Raw genomic sequence first — 17,002 nt, 5'->3', positions numbered from 1 at the left:
GTAAGAATGTAAGAGAGAGAGAGAGAGAGAGAGAGACAAAAGGGTGTAAGAGGGAGAGAGAGAGAGCGAGAGAGAGAGAGAGACAAAAGGGTGTAAGAGGGAGAGAGAGAGAGCGAGAGAGAGAGAGAGAGAGAGAGAGAAGGGTGTAGAGAGGGTAAAGGGCCTTGCTCAAGGGCCCAACAGTGGCAGCTTGCCGAGCCCGGGAACCGAACCCACAACCCTGTTATCGATATCCCGGCGCTCTAACCGCTGAGCCACCACTGCCCAGAGAGAAAGAGAGAGAGAGGGGTGTAAGAGGGAGAGAGAGAGAGAGAGAGAGGGAGAGAGAGAGAGAGAGAGAGAGAGAGACAGAAGGGTGTAAGAGAGAGAGAGATACACAGAAGGGTGTAAGAGAGAGAGAGAGAGAGAGAGAGACAGATAGGTGTAAGAATGCGAGTGAGTGAGAGAGAGAGAGAGAGAGAGAGAGAGAGACAGAAGGATGTAAGAGAAAGAGAGAGAGAGAGAGAGAGAGAGAGAGAGAGAGAGAGAGAGAGAGAGAGGGTGTAAAGCACTGCTCTCTGTATTAACACTAATACTGTATTTGTTCTTCCCAGATAAACAGATTTCTGCGTGGCAGAGCGAGGGTCCGGCCTCAGGCCTGTCAGTGTTAGTGGGGTCTGAAGGGGCTCATTCAGAGAGCGAGCGGAGTGGAGGAATTCTGAAAGGAATTCTGCGTCCCGTGCAAAATCCTAATTCCAGACGTTTACCGCATTAGATATTCATAAAAGGCTTCAGTTGATAATGTTTTACAAAGTGGAAAATAGCCGGCAATTGGTGACCACTGGACGCTTCCTCCAGCTCCAGTCCTCCAGTCTGGGAGGGAAGATGTGATTACACAAACATCCACGGAGGGCTTGGGTTGGCAGCATCCCGCAGGCCCTGGCAGCGAGGGGCTATGCTTGGGGGCCAGGGAAAGGTACTGCTCGCATACTTCCTCTCTGTGTTTTGCCACAAAACACTGAGGCTGTAGCAAAGAGGAGGAGGAGGAGGAGGAGGAGGAGGAGGAGGAGCGCCTCGCTCAGCCGGGAGTTCGTGTCTGAATATAGCTGCAAACACCGAGTTTTGAGTTTTGAGTTTTGGGACACCGAAAATATTATGTAAATCGATACGCTTATCAAAACAATGCTTGGCAGGAAGGACTGCATGAATGTTTGGGAAGAAAAAGGGGGGGAGAGGAATGTGAATTGTGAAATGTCAGCGATGGTCTGTGATTTAACGAGAGAACAATTTCTGCTGTTTGTTCCAGGGCTTTTTTCCTCTTTCCCGACCAGAAGAAAAGATATCGAATAGCATTTTTTCTGGTGGAAAGCTGCTCTTAAGTGAAAATACTGCGGGCAAATTGAGGATTAGAGCTTTCGTAACCCTTTCATGAGGTCAAGGCCAAGGCCCTTACTCAGCAGTTTGAGCAAAGCAGCAGACTGAGTTTGCCTCAATCTTAAAGGAGCCCTAAAATGGAAAACTGCACATTCCTTATTCCATAGCTGAATAATCAGACTTCAGCACATGGTAATGACAAACCGTGAACCTCAAACACTGCTGTTCCTCCTTCCAAAGAACATCCAGCAGAACCAGAATAGAGCTGGGGAACGAGCCAATCCCAAAACCCTAAAACTGTTACATCACAGTCCTGACTCGTCAATTTGACACCTTTTGTGATTCCCATGCCTTACTATATAGTGGCCATGAGTTAGGATCTCATTCCCATGCCTTAGCAAGTTGTGGTCATGATTTAATTATCTCATTCCCATGCCTTACTAAGTAGTGGCAATAACATAAATATTTAATTCCCATGCCTCAGACTTTAGCACATGGTAATGAATAGAATAGAGCTGGGGAACGAGCCAATCCCAAAACCCTAAAACTGTTACATCACAGTCCTGACTCGTCATTTTGACACCTTTTGTGGTGGAAATGTAAAAAAGCCCCTAGAGAGCTTTCTCTAGGATGGCCCACAGGCTCTTCCGGGCTCTTCTAGTTGTCATGGCCGGGCTTTCTGGGCTTTCCCTGTGCCACTGTCCTCAGAAGGGGAGCTCAACATCAGAAAGCGAGGATGCTCCAGCCGTGAAAGGCAGTCGATGCTTTGCTAAAAGCTGACCTTCAATTCAAGGGGGCACCCTTCAGGGAACACATCCCTCAGGGAAGCAAATGCTCAGGCAAGCCATCTATTCACCTTCCACCACACCAAAAGGACGGAAATACCAGACGGGTAAGAGTCCAAAACCAACCACAAAAAAAAAATTAAGTCGCGGCCATGACTCATGAAGGGGTGGAAACAAGATCCTAATGCATGGCCACTACTTAGTAAGGTGTGAGATATGAATGAGATAACTAAGTCACACCTTATGACAACTTAATTCCCACGCCTTACTTTTTTTTTCTATGCCTTACTAAATAGTGGCCATGACTTAATTATCTTGGTTCCATGCCTTACTAAATAGTGGCCATGACTTAATTATCTCGTTCTCATGGCTTACTAAGTAGTGGCCATGACTTAATTCTCTCGTTCTCATGGCTTACTAAGTAGTCGCCATGACTTAATGATCTTATTTTCATGCCTTAGTAAGTCGTGGCCATGACTTAATTATCTCGTTTCCATGCCTTACTAAGTAGTGGCCATGGCTTAATTATCTTGTTCTCATGGCTTACTAAGTAGTGGCCATGACTTAATTATCTAGTTTCCATGCCTTAGTAAGTTGTGGCCATGACTTAATTATCTTGTTTCTATGCCTTACTAAACAGTGGCCATGGCTTAATTATCTTGTTCCCATGGCTTGCTAAGTAGTGGCCATGACTTAATTATTTCATGCCCATGACTTAATGAACTTATTTCCATGCCTTATTAAGTCATTGCCATGACTTAAGTATCTTACCCCATGCCTTACTAAATGAGGGCCATGACATGTGGATCTTATTTCCATGCCTTACTAAATAGTTGCACATGACTTAATTATCTTATTTCCATGCCTTAGTAAGTTGTGGCCATGTCTTAAATATCCCATTCCTCACTAACCCAGGGCCATGACTTAGGATCTCATTCCCATGCTTTACTATATAGTGGCCATGGGTTAGGATCTCATTCCCATGCCTTAGCAATTGTGGACATGACTTAATTATCTCATTCCCATGCCTTACTAAGTAGTGGCAATGACATAAATATTTCATTTCCATGCCTTAGTAAGTCATGCCCATGACTTAGGATCTCATTTCCGTGCCTTACTACTGGCCATGACTTAATTATCTAATTTTCGTGTCTTACTATATAGTGACAATGAGTTAGGATCTCGTTCCCATGACTTACTAAATAGTGGCCATGAATTAATTATCTCATTCCCATGCCTTACTATATAGTGGCAATGACTTCGATATCCCATTCCCATGCCTTTGTAAGTCGTGCCCATGACTTAGGATCTCATTTCTGTGCCTTATTAATTAGTGGCCATGACTTAATTATCTCATTACCATGCCTTACTATATAGTGGCAATGAGTTAGGATCTTGTTCCCATGCCTTACTAAATAGCGGCAATGACATAAATATCTCATTCCCATGCCTTAGTAAGTAGAGACCATGACTTAGGATCTCATTCCCATGCCTTACTAAATACTGGCCATATGTTAGGATCTCCTACTAAGTTGTGACCATTCGAATCAGTACTCATACCACACTGTCCCACACTGCACCCACTAATAGTGTGTCCTAAAACCACATGGGCAAGTCTGTGCCACTCTAATGAAGACCTGGCTGCAGTGTGAGTGGGGTGAGAGCAGGTATTTATGCAAACGATTTGGGTGACTATTGATGGCTAGTGTTTGATTTTGAGCTTTATTAGCCTTCAGTTTACAACTAAAGAGGCTAAATTTGGACACCAAATATGTCTGGCTGATCCACTCTCATCTGGGGTAAGTGGGAATATGTGTAAATTAGGTCTTTCACCACACCATTCCTTTAAAACACAGGTCTTAAATCTTCATCCGACAGGGAGATATTTCCCCATTTTTCCCTTTTGTAAAGTTTATTTTGAGATGTACAAAACGCACCTCTGTTAAAGCTCATAAGAGGCAGTGATTTAGACCTGCAGCCCTTTTCCATTTGTAGTGCCTGGACTTAGTCAGTGCCATGCCTTCCCTTGTGCTGTAAAAGCTAGCATGCAATACATCAAGCATTCTCGCAACTGATACCGGCAAGGCAAAATATGACCGACGACGGGGCTGCCGTTAACGAAATACCATCCGGGGAGCGGAGCTTATCTTGGTGCCGTATGCAGTGCGGTGCACCGAGCATACGCTATCTACGCTCACACAAATGGAAAAGCTCCATCCGAGCGTAAATCATAGCTATTTATGGCTCTTTGACTGGGGTCTCCGGAGGGCAGCTCATGGTTCACAGCTAAAAGAGGCTCATTTCGTAACACCAACATTCAGCTAATCGCTAACTGTAAAGCATGCTGACACTCCGAGACCTACGGCTAAAACTGCTTTCCTTATGCAAACTTTGGCAGGCTTCAGCCGCCGGCAAGGCAACCCTGCCACAGTCCCAGCGGCTGTAATTCAGAAGCATCGATTTCGATTGCTAGAATCAATTAGGAATCGCGGCATTTCATTAAATAACGTCCCGGCTGGAAAAATGAGGGCGACACGCTTCTGCACTCTGCGCTGAGTGAATTAGCTCGCCCACTCAGATACGATTTTTAAGCAAGCAATTTGGAGTGGAGAAGGCTTAGTGCCAGAAGATTTCAAGCAATAAAGCATAGGCATGCATAGGCGAAAATGGCCCACTTCACCTAGATGTAGCTGATCAGCCGAGGCCTGTTTGCTGTCCAGAATTTGCTACTGTTTGAAAAAGTTTTAGCTAGAGGAGCTACAAGGCTAATCTAGCCAGAAAACACGCCACACTAAAGTCATACAATTGACAACACACACACACACACACAGGTGAATTAAGGACCTGAGAAAATACACCCAAATCAGTGGGCAACCACTTCGGCATCCAGACTGCAATTGGGGTTAAGGGTCTTGCTTAAAGGTTCCTCAACCATTAATGTTGAGGGTTCCTCAGTCCAGGGCCTCGAACCAAAAAAGTCCCAAGCTTTCTTCACTAGCATTTTAGGCCATGGCTGCCCCCAGGGTTTAGGATATGTTGCTACCATGAGCTAATAACCGTCACAAAACACTTAGGGCAGCCGCTTTAAACAACAATATTTATAAGCAGCCCTGGGGCTCCAGTTTGAGTCCAATGGTGTATATAAGGTTTTCTACAAATCTCAACCAATGTCCAACTTGAAATGACCATAGAAATGAGGTTAATAAGTTTTTCTGTAAGAATGGTATGAACATTTCCCATCTTCTGATTTCATTTTAGTGGTGGCTTATGTGGACAGAAGCATTCAGCTTACCTTTAAATTCCATTCAATACAAAATAAATGAAGATTGGGGGGAAATGGCTTATTGTTCAAGAGGTTGTGAGTTGGCTAAACTGCCACTGAGCAAGGCCCTCAATCCTCTCCAGGTAGATATTAAAAACAATTGCAGTCATAATCTGTGTAAAGACCAATAACAGTCAAGTTATTAGGTTGTAAGTTGGCTAAACTGCCACTGAGCAAGGCCCTCAATCCTCTCCAGGTAGGTATTAGAACCAATTGCAGTCATAACCTGTGTAGAGACCAATCACAGCCAGGCAGTGGTCTTTGAACTTGAAAAGGGATGTTATTAGGGCCTATTACAGTCAGTTTATTAGGTAATTAGAACCAATCAAAGTCAGGGAAAGGTCTTAGAACCTTAAATGGTTGTTTTTAGGACCAATCACAGTCAAGGAAACGTTTCAGAATCTGAAATGGTTATTAGGACTGATTACAATCAGGTCATTTGGTGATTAGGACAAATCAGTCAAGGAATGGTCTTAGAACAAAAAGGGAGCTTTTGGGACCATTTGTAGTCAGGTAAAGGTCTAAGAAATATACAAAGGACATTATTAGGTCTAATCACTGTCTGGTTATTGGGGGATCTTAGGAAAGACCTAAGAACAAAAAAATGAGTGTTTTTGGGACCAAATGTAGTCAGGGAAAGTTCTAGGAAATATACAAAGGATGTTATTATGACCAGTTTGCAGTGAGAAGAATGTCTCAGAACCAATGAAGTATAGTGATTTGGACCGATCTCAGTCAGGGGAAGTTTTGAGAACCTGAAACAGGGTTGTTATTAGGACTAATCACAGTCAATTTTGGGGTGATTAGGATCAATCACAGTCAGGTTATTGGGTGATTATGACCAATCACAGTCAAGGAAAGGTCTCAGAATCTAAAAAGGTTGTTATTAGCACCAATCACAGGATATTGGGTGAAAAGGATCAATCACAGTCAGATTATTGGGTGAAAAGGATCAATCAGAGTCAGGTTATCGGGCGATTATGACCAATCAGTCTCAGAATCTGAAAACAGTCAAACATCACAGTCAGGGAAATGTCTCAGAATCTGAAAATATTGTTATTAGGACCAATCACAGCCAGGTTATTGGGTGAAAAGGGACCAATCACAGCCAGGTTATTGGGTGAAAAGGACCAATCACAGTCAGGGAAAGGTCTCAGAATCGGAAATGGTTATAAGGACCAATCACAGTCAGGTTATTTGGACCAATCATATTCAAAGGAAGTTTTGAGAACCTGAAACAGGTTGTTATTAGGACTAATCACAGTCAAATTGTTGGGTGAGTATGACCAATCACAGTCAGGGAAAGATCTCAGAATCTACAAAGGTTCTTATTAGGAACAATCACAGTCAGATTATTAGGACCAATCATAGTCAAAAAGTGGTCTTAGAACCCAAAAGGTCATTAAGACCAAGGCCCGACCCCCTCTTTGCTCCAGATATGGTGTAGCACAACTGACCCTGCGCTCTCGCCCTGGCTTTCCACGCTGGATAAGAGCATTGGGTTATACTGTAGCGGTACAAAGCCAGTTAATGCACATTATGTTTAAGGAGCACTGATTCTACATCCCATTTATCTAACCAGCCAACGAGTCACCTGGCTGATACTGGAGCTGCTGCCTTCATCCAAACGGAACAGGATGCGAGAAATCCCTCTTTTTGTGCGGAGCTTTTCCGAGCGATCACATTTCACTTGGCTACACTTTTACCTTTTAAAAGGCACCACCGATAGAACGGCCTCATAAATAAGTCCAGCACAGTCAAAGGCTGCCAATTCGGAGCCATAAATAATCCCCCCCCCTCTCCGCCTTTCCTCCAAAAGCCTTCCTGCTGGACTCCCAAGGGGCTGCCACACGCAAAAAAGTTGACCAAATCCTCCTTTATGTGAGTTTTATTCCAAATGCTTGATATGATTTATGAAGCCGCAATAAGCTCTTCCAGGCAGCGGGGCGGACGAACTCTACAAGCTTCAGACCAAATGCTGTGTTTGTAGCAAAGGTATCAACCGCTGTAGCAACAACATAAGTGTGGATTTGAAATTACCCTTTTGGTCGGCTTCTTTTTTGGGAATCTCACTTGGAACATCCAGTAATCATCCCACTTGAAGAAGGACGAACGGGGCTCCTGTGAGGGTGGTCTGTTTTCGGGGAGGGATAGCTCTGAACAATAATATTGGAGCAATGCAAGGGTTTAGCCGGTGCTACTCCACTGACAAATACAATGTTTAACTTGGCTCTGGACGTCCTGCTTTTGCTGCCAATCCGAATGTAATCCGAAGCTGAAAATTTCTGCTTAATAGTCAAGAAAAGACTTCCATTCATAGCAAGATTAGATACTTCAGCTTTCCTCTTTCTTTCGAGCTACTGCTTAATGAAGTCACTGGTGTCTGGTGGGAGTATGAGCCTTGTTTTGAACTGCTTCAACTAGTCCAATTTTTTATGACTCTAGAGATACTATATCAGGGCTACGAGACAGGCCTACTGCTGGAGGTCCATGGTGCTGCTTTGTGCTTTAGTGTTTGCCTGATTTAACACACCTATTCGTACAACTTGACTCAAAGGACATTTCAGATAGCTTCCATTCAAAATTACAGTGGTGGTAATGGTCTAAAGGTTAGAGAACTGGGTCAGGAAGGTCACTGGTTCAATTCCCAGGACCGGCATCTGCAGCTGAGATCTCCCTGAGCAAGGCACCTAACCCCTAGAGGATCACTTGGCACCAAGGTGGTGATTAGGACAGGGAGTGGTCTCCAAACCCAAAAGGGTGGTTATGAGGACCAACTGCAGACAGGAAAGGTTCTCAGAACAAAAAACAAGGTAGTGATTATGACCAATCACAGTTAGAGGAAGGTCTCAGAACCAGGTCTCATAAAAAGGTGGTTATTAGAACCAGTCACAGTCAGGGTGTGGTCTCAGAACAAAGACAATGTGGTTGTTGGGGCCAATTTTAGTCAGGAAAAGTTCTCAGAACTGTACAAAGGTTGTTATTAGGACCAACTGCAGTGAGAAGAAGGTCTCAGAAAAAAAAACCAGGAAAATGCAGTGATTAGGACCAAGTCAGGGGAAGGCCTTAGAACAATAGGAAGTTGGTTATTAGGACCAGTTACAGTCAGGGGAAGTTCTCAGAACTCTAAAAAGGTTGTTATTTGGATCAATTACAGTGAGGGGCAGGGCTCAGAACTGAGAAAGGGTAGTAATTAGGATAAGTCAGTCAGGGAAGGTCTCAAAATCCAAACAAGGTGGTCACTAAGACTAATCACAGTCAAGAAAAGGTCTCGCTATTAGGGATCAGTTGCTGTCAGGGTAAAGTCTCAGAACCCATTAAAAATTAAGGTAATTAGGGACCAATCACAGTAAGGGAAAGGTTTCAGGAGCGATAACAGTTAGGGAAAGCTCTCAGAACAAACCAGGTGATGACCGGGATCTTTCACAATCTTGGAAAGGTGGTTATTAAGTCGTGGAGGGTCTAGGAACAATAAGGCGATGATAAGGTTCTGTTCATAGGCTGGTGCACACTGCACCATAGCATATACCATGCCGTGCTTGTCTGGATGGGGATTAAACCCCAGTCTACCATAAAGAGGACAACTGTGCTGTACTACCCACTTTATATGAAGGAATAGTACAGCAAAATGACTGTAACAGCAGCCTGCTGTTACTATTCAGGACATGTCACTGTTTCATAACTATTATGTCACTCAGGATTTGCTAACCGCACTCAACTGAGGGCATGATTAGACACAGACATTCAATCATCATAGAGAAGCTTAATTGTTTTTATTTTTTCCCCTCCCTTGTGTCTCGAGTCCTGCCAACTGTAGCAGCATGTCCTCCCCAAAACACACATCGACTGCTCCTGTTTTCAGCTCCCTGCGGAAAGCACCCCCTGACCTGGCAGCCACGACGAAGCCCCGCTGGTGAAAATCCAGAAAAGTAAAAGTAGAAGAGAATAACAGCGCACCTGAATTTACTAGGTGCTTCAGACCATGCAGATGGGCCAGTTTTAAGAGGGACTCTTCTGCAAAAGTACACCAACATGGCCACAGTCCACCGCACCGCTCAGGCCGTGCCAGAAGCCACTTTGCCCACATTCGTTAGACCCCAAAAAACGGTTGGCGTTCTCTCCTCGAGAGCTTGGAATAATAAGACTGTAATTTGTCGACTTCGAGCCGGTGTCCAGTCACCAGTTTTGACGCAGAAAATATGAATAAAAAAGGTAAATGAAAGGAAATAAAAACATCGGATGGGCTTGAATAAACGAATATGAAAATATACTGCAGCACCGGGGTGGATTCTTTTATGAGATTTATGTTCTTACGAGATGGTCCTCCAATGGAACAAGCCACCTCATGATTGGTTTTATAGGCTTGGATTTGCACTGGAAGCCTAAACCAATATTTTGCAGGCCAAAATTACTGCTGACCATGGTGTTTATGTGCATGTATGTGTGTGACAAGATGGAGAGAGAGAGAGGAGAAGAGCTGGGAGAAGTGGATTAAAGTGGGTTAGAGGATGCAGTGCAAACGAAACGCTCGACCGTCACATTCGGCTGTGCTGAGCGCTGAGGAGGTGCATTGAGTTCATGGGTGCCGAAGGCCGGGGTGTGTCCAGTAGAGCTTCCAACGAAGGTTTCTCCAAACCGACAACACTCAAATGCCCACTTTGGGACGCCTGATCGAACCCGGTCACTCGTCAGGCTTGGGGCAGGGTAAGATATCATGTTGGGGTTCGCACAAGCTGCCTCCCCCTACTTTAGCTTTTCTCTATATTTTAGAGAAGTCTTCTTCTGTACGTTAATCACCTCAAAACAGATGTGGTGGTCATCTGGTGTGGCGGTCACTTGTGTTAGCACTGCAAAAGCTCTGCAAGACCTACAATCGCCAGACAACTGCCGTTGCCCTTGGTTATGTTGTATATGAGATGTTTCTGATGGTCAGAACTAAACCTTGCAACTTAACTAGAAAATGTACGTATGTAGAAAATGTATTTTACCCCAGGAAGGCCAATCACCCAACCGCCATTCATGTGAACTCATCATTTTACTAGCAATGCCCTCAACATTAGGAGGGATGAAGACAAGACACCATCGCTAGGCACCAGGCTTGGATGAAAGCACTGGCTCCTCAACTCCTGTGCTGACCAACACCACACTAGAAGTGATGTTGCGATGAAGTGCCACCAACCAACTGTGCACTATTGCACTCTTACAGTAGCTTAGTCCACTGGACCACTTGAAGCCTCAAAAACCTTCTCAACTTTTAATGGAAGTCAGTGTAAAAAGACCTTATTCCTTAAATGATGTACACTGTTGGAAATCAGTCACTTAAACTGATGCAGTAACTAAGTTAACTCAACTTACTTTAGTCTGAAGTTCTCCTAACTCCTGCATCTCAGTTTGGTCAAGCCTCAAAACATTAGTAAATGAGCTGCAGCTGAACCTGATTAAATACTGTGTAAGATACACAGTTTAGTCTGTGGCTCCTCCCCCCAACCAGTTTCCTGTTTGTTCTTATCTGTAGGTTAAAACTTCCCCTATCACGTGACGTCCCCAGACTGGAGGCTTCATACAATGGGATGGGATTTGAACTTTTGGGAGTCTCCTTACGCTTAATGAGCAGCAGTTAGACTGTAGGGCCGGTCTAGAGCTGTGAACCTTTACTACATACAAACACAAGTCTGAGTAAATTTACCTTCCCTTTACTTTTTCCTTTCACAGCTCTAAAGTGGAGTGACTGTCTAACTGCCTGCTTGTCAAGAGACTCATGACATGTGAGAATAGGAAGGCCTCCCTTCATGTGATAGGGGAAGTTCTAATCTACAAATGGGAATGAACAGTAAACAGATTGAGGGGCGGAGCCACAGACTAAACATCTTACGTAGTATTTAATCAGCTGCAGCTGATACATAGTATTTCAGCTGCAGCTCATTTACTGATGTTTGAGGCTTGACTCAGTGTGTACTGCTGACCAAACTGAGATGCAGACGTAAAAAATGTGAGTTAGGAGGATTTTAACTAAATTTGACTGAATTTGACTGAAGTCTTAGGAGTTAACCAGCAAACCAGCACATTATGGAAAGTTTCTCCCCAAAAAACAAGCCTTCCTATGTTGCTCGAAAGCACAGTTTTTTGGACTGCTGGGTAATTTATTGTTTTTTATATATTTTTCCTATCATTTCTATCTTCCTCATCCCTGATCCAGCACTATCATTATAAACACCACACACTGTTTGGCACTCTGGGTGATAACGACTCATTTTCAAATGGTGCTGGAGCTTGAGTTAGCTTCGGATTCAAATCTCCCCACTGTGGGTCGGCTTGGGGTCAGGCTTGGACAGAATGTTCTCAGGGTGCATTTGGGTTTGGGGCAGGATTTCAGGCCCAATTAAAGCTGCAGTGTCTGGGGGTTAACCTGAACTGCAAAGGTACGGTACATCATGTCGACACCTTCTGAATAACTCTTAGCCTTATCCTGTCTTTTCTGGTTTTACCTGCAGCACTTACTTTAGTCTGAAGTTCTCCTAACTCCTGCATCTCAGTTTGGTCAAGCCTCAAAACATTAGTAAATGAGCTGCAGCTGAACCTGATTAAATACTGTGTAAGATACACAGTTTAGTCTGTGGCTCCTCCCCCCAACCAGTTTCCTGTTTGTTCTCATCTGTAGGTTAAAACTTCCCCTATCACGTGACGTCCCCAGACTGGAGGCTTCATACAATGGGATGGGATTTGAACTTTTGGGAATCTCCTTACGCTTAATGAGCAGCAGTTAGACCGTAGGGTCGGTCTAGAGCTGTGAACCTTTACTACATACAAACACAAGTCTGAGTAAATTTACCTTCCCTTTATTTTTACTTTCACAGCTCCCCCACCATTCCACTACTCCACCAGTCACCAAGGACCAATCATGACTCACAGGCATTACATTTACATTAACATTTACATTTAGATTTAAGGCATTTAGCAGATGCTCTTACAAGTAATTCACTATTTACCCAAGAAAAATCTCAGCTAGTTTAAATAGACTAATAATTCAAAGCTCCTCTAATCTTAGACTCTACTAAACACAAGTCACAAGGAGATCATAATACTGTACTCTTCACCCAAGTCCTCTCAGAAGAGGAGGGTCTTCAGTCTGGGTTTGAGGACAGCGAGCTGTTCGGACACCCAGGGGAAGCTCAAGTCTGGACGCTTGTCTTCCGTGGATTTTGAGGGATGGCGGGTCGAGCCGAGCCGTACTTGAAGCTCGAAGGGCTTCCATGTTTTTGCAGTTTTACAGAGGACTCAGTGGGTTGTGGTTTCAATACCCAGGTCTGCTAAGCTGGCCTCTCTGCACTGATGCTGACGAATGCCACTGTACTGTATAAATATAATAAATATGGTGATTAAGTACTTTACTTAATGAACTTTAACCTGTAGAGTGGCAGTCACTATGAGAGTGAGAGTGGCCACAGTAGAGTCCATCCAAAGGGTTTGTTATGTCAGATATTTTAAAATGGCCAAAAGTATTCACTCATCCATCCAAATCACTGAATCCAGGTATTTCAATCAATTCCATGGCCACAGGTGTAAAACACCAAGCACCTAGGCCTGCAGACTGCTTCTACAAACATCAGTGAAAGACTGGGTCGCTCTCATGAGCTCAGTAAATTCCAGCGTGGTACCGTGATATGATACCACCTGTGCTACAAGTCCAGTCGTGAAATTTCCTCGCATTGTGTGTAGAGGTCGCCGACCTTTTGCAGAGTCAGTCGCTACAGACCTCCAAACTTCATGTGGCCTTCAGATTAGCTGAAGAAAACAGTGCACAGAGAGCTACATGGGATGGGTTTCCATAGCTGAGCAGCTGCATCCAAGCCTTACATCACCAATTTCATTTTGTCCAATTTCATACATGCCAAATAAATACCTAAAATGTATTTCTAAAATCTATTCACCTAATCCACCTAGCAAGTGATTTTATGTACTTAAACATCCTATTCTATTGGCAATTCTAAAATTAAAAAAAAAATCTATTGGCCCAGCTAACATGTCCATGTGGGGCTTGCATATGAAGCCCAACTGGGAACCTGGAAGTTTGGGTTCCCACATATAAAGGCCCACCATCTGGGTTGTACGCTGTTGTACAAGGCCTTGATGAGACCCATGTGGGATTAAAGTGGGCTGTGATGATGGGGCCAAAACACAAGTATAACCCCACTCAGAGCCCGTGCCCACCTGGAACCCACCTAGAAGCTACCTGAGCCGATAATTTTGCTTCATTCAAGAAATAAAAGATAATTTAAATGATCTGCCAGTGGATCTAAATCAGAAATAAGTTGAATTATCTTCTAATATTTGAGTGCAGAGTGTGAAAATCACAATCACAAAAAAATTACAGTGCAGTTAGTGTAGAAGGTGAAGCGCTGAAGTCTGTGGTTTGGGACATGAGCAGCACAGCACTGAGTTTTTTATATAAAGCTCTTACAGAGACAGATGTGCAGAAAAAGCTGCAGGATTTCTAAGTGGAAGGAGTTCAAACGGCTCTTTATGATGGAGAAAATGGATCTTTCACGTATCGTTTCTGATGGATAAAAATGAACAGAATGTCCTGAGCGGTAGATTATGGGGGCTTCGTGGAGGCCAGCGGTGTGGAATTTACGACATACGTGAAATCGGAGATGAAAACCCCTCAAACACAACGTTTTTTTTTTCATTGATAAACCAAAACTCTAGCCGCAGCAGTCTTTTGCGGGAAATGATGTCATTACAAAAGGCATTTTTATTGCGAATAGGTCTGATGTAAATGAGCTGCTGGCCAGCAAACCTCGTGTAGAAGGTGCACTTGTCTGCATGAAATGAAGCTACCTAGTTGGGTTGGTGTATAGGCATGTGCAGCCATTACTATAAGGTATAACCTCTGGCAGCTTCAACACAAATCATGGGAAAGTGTATTTAATTTAATTTATAGACTATTATTATTCCGATCATGTCTTTTAATAGGAGCCACGTTCCTATTATGCAAATGCAAAATATCTAGATACACTTACATAACTAGTGCTTTACATTACATTTACGTTTAAGCCATTTAGGAGACGTTCTACTCCAGAGCGACTTACAAAAGTGCTTCACTGTTCACTCAAGAAAAACCTCAGCTAGTCTGAATAGACTAATAATTCAAAGATCCTCTAATCTTAGACTCTACTAAACACAAGTCAGTAAGGAGATCATAATACTCTACTCTTCACCCAAGTCCTCTCAGAAGAGGAGGGTCTTCAGTCTGGGTTTGAGGACAGAGAGCGTTGGACTCTGCTGTTCGGACACCCAGGGGAAGTTCGTTCCACCACTTCGGTGCAGGACAGTAAAAAGTCTGGACGCTCGTCTTCCGTGGATCTTAAAGGATGGCGGGTCGAGCCGAGCCGTACTTGAAGCTGGAAGGGCTCTTGGTGCAGATCGGCTTTTGACCATCGCCATCAAGTACGGAGGGGCTGGTCCAGTCTTGGTTTTGTAGGCCAGAGTCAGGGTTCTGATCTGATGACCTGGGCAGAAGCTACAGGAAGCCAGTGAAGAGAGAATACAGCAGAGGAGGAGCTGAACATGGCTGAGCTTAGAAACGTTGAAGACGACCCGACCCATGCCGCTGCATTCTGGATAAGTTGCAGGGGTCTGATGATGCGCAGAGGGAGACCAGCCAGAAGAGAGCTGCAGTGGTCAAGTCTTGAAGTGAGGAGAGACTGAACGAGCACCTGGGCGACTCTCTAGAGAGGAAGGGTCGAATTCTACAGATGTTGAAAAGGAGAAATCTGCAGGACCAATGAGTCAGATTTGCAACATGACTTGAGAAGGATAACTAATCATCCATGACTACACCAAGGCTTCCAGCTTCTGTAGATAGAGTGACCAGTGAGTTATAACCGTATACCTAACAAGCTGGATACATGTGGGGATGCAGTCGCTCCAGGACAAATGGCCTTGACGAGACCCATGTGACATTAAAGTGGGCTGTGATGATGGGGCCAAAACACAAGTATAAACCCACTCAGAACACACCTAGAAGCCACCTGAGCCGCACATGAGCATGTTGGCTGGGACCATTTTACTTCAATTAAGAAATAAAAAATCATTAAAATGATCTGCCAGTGGAGCTAAGTTAGAAATAAGTTGAATAATCTTCTACATTTTTTTAAGAATATAAAAATGAGAAATATCAGATATTTTTTAATTGAGAAGACAAGCTAGTTTCTGTTTTTTATTATGCAAATGCAAACTATCTAGATACACCTACATAATTAGTGCTTTATAACCGTATACCCAACAAGCTGGATATGTATAAGCACGCAGTAGCTCCTCAGGTTCCAGGACAAATGGGGCTAAATGCCACTCCATGTCCAGATTTCTGCTTACATCTGCGACCCCCAGACGCTGCTGGGATTTGGTCAATCAAGCAACAAATCATTTTTGCTCTCAGTTCCAGTAATTTATTGCGAGGACCAGTGTCCAAGACCAAGGGAAGCGGGCCTGCAGGCAGTACAGGATGAAACTGAAGCACAGCAAGTGGACTGCTGTCCATACTAGGATAAACACTGTCCTCAAGAGACTGGACGTTCTTCCAAATTGGACTAAGGTTACTAAAGCAACTGACTGCACAGCGGGTGGTGAGGAACCACTGGCTATGCTTACCATACACTAAATGTAATGTACAAACAGTACGAAACACATTATCGGTGCTTATTAATGGCCCAAATCAGGCCAACTTACAATGATGCAGTAACTGATTCCAGAGCTTAACTTAGTTTAGTCCTAACTCACATTTTTTTTCCTTCTGCATCTCAATTTGGTCAATAGATATTGGTTTGAGTCTCAAAATCATCAGTAAATGAGCTGCAGCTGAAACTGATTAAATACTGTGTGAGATAAAGTTTAATCTGTGGCTCCGCCCCCTCAATCTGTTTACTTTTTATTCCCATCTCCAGGCTAGAACTCATCCTACCACAGGACTTTCCCACTCTGGGAGACTTTTGATGATGAACCGCTGAGCCCTTGCTGGGATTTGAGCTGATTATTCATAAGCAGCAGTTAGACCGTAGGGCCGGTCTAGAGCTGTGAAATTACCTTACATAAAAACACAGTGGGAAGGCCTTCCGATTCTTAGTCTCCTGATCACGGAGGGCTATGATGTTGATGGAATTTGAACTTAGGACCTCCTGAGTCTCTTGACAAGCATTCAGTTAGACAGTCACTCCTCCCTAGAGCTGTGAAGCCCTGTACATTGGTCTAACTACTCACATGGACCACAGCTGGCCCAGAGTTCAAATGTCATGACAAACCATGTAGCTTCTACAGCCCACTGCCATAACTGACCCATAAGACCCATAAAAACTGGGCCAGGTTTAGCCCAGACTCGTCTGCCCTGTATTTTGTCCTTGCTGGAAGTTAAGAACGGAGTTGATCAACATCATTGATTTGGCCACGTAGTGTCAGATCTACCAAGGATTACAAAGTCCAGGACTAGAAGACCTTTGTTCTATGCTATCACTCAAAGAACCACCTGAAGCACCTTCATTTCTAAGAG

At 43.9% G+C, this 17,002-nt stretch overlaps 1 protein-coding gene across 3 annotated transcripts in view; it reads right to left on the bottom strand.

Moving 5' to 3' along the window:
• The window catches only part of LOC140573633 (astrotactin-2-like), a 789,110-nt gene that overhangs the window by 947 nt on the left and 771,161 nt on the right, over window positions 1-17,002 (bottom strand). The gene's annotated exons all lie outside the window — the stretch shown is intronic.

The sequence above is a fragment of the Salminus brasiliensis genome, chromosome 1 (assembly GCF_030463535.1).
Source record: "Salminus brasiliensis chromosome 1, fSalBra1.hap2, whole genome shotgun sequence".
NCBI lineage: Eukaryota > Metazoa > Chordata > Actinopteri > Characiformes > Bryconidae > Salminus > Salminus brasiliensis.
The sequence above is the reverse complement of the archived record's forward strand: the minus strand, read 5'-3'. Positions and strand labels throughout refer to the sequence as shown.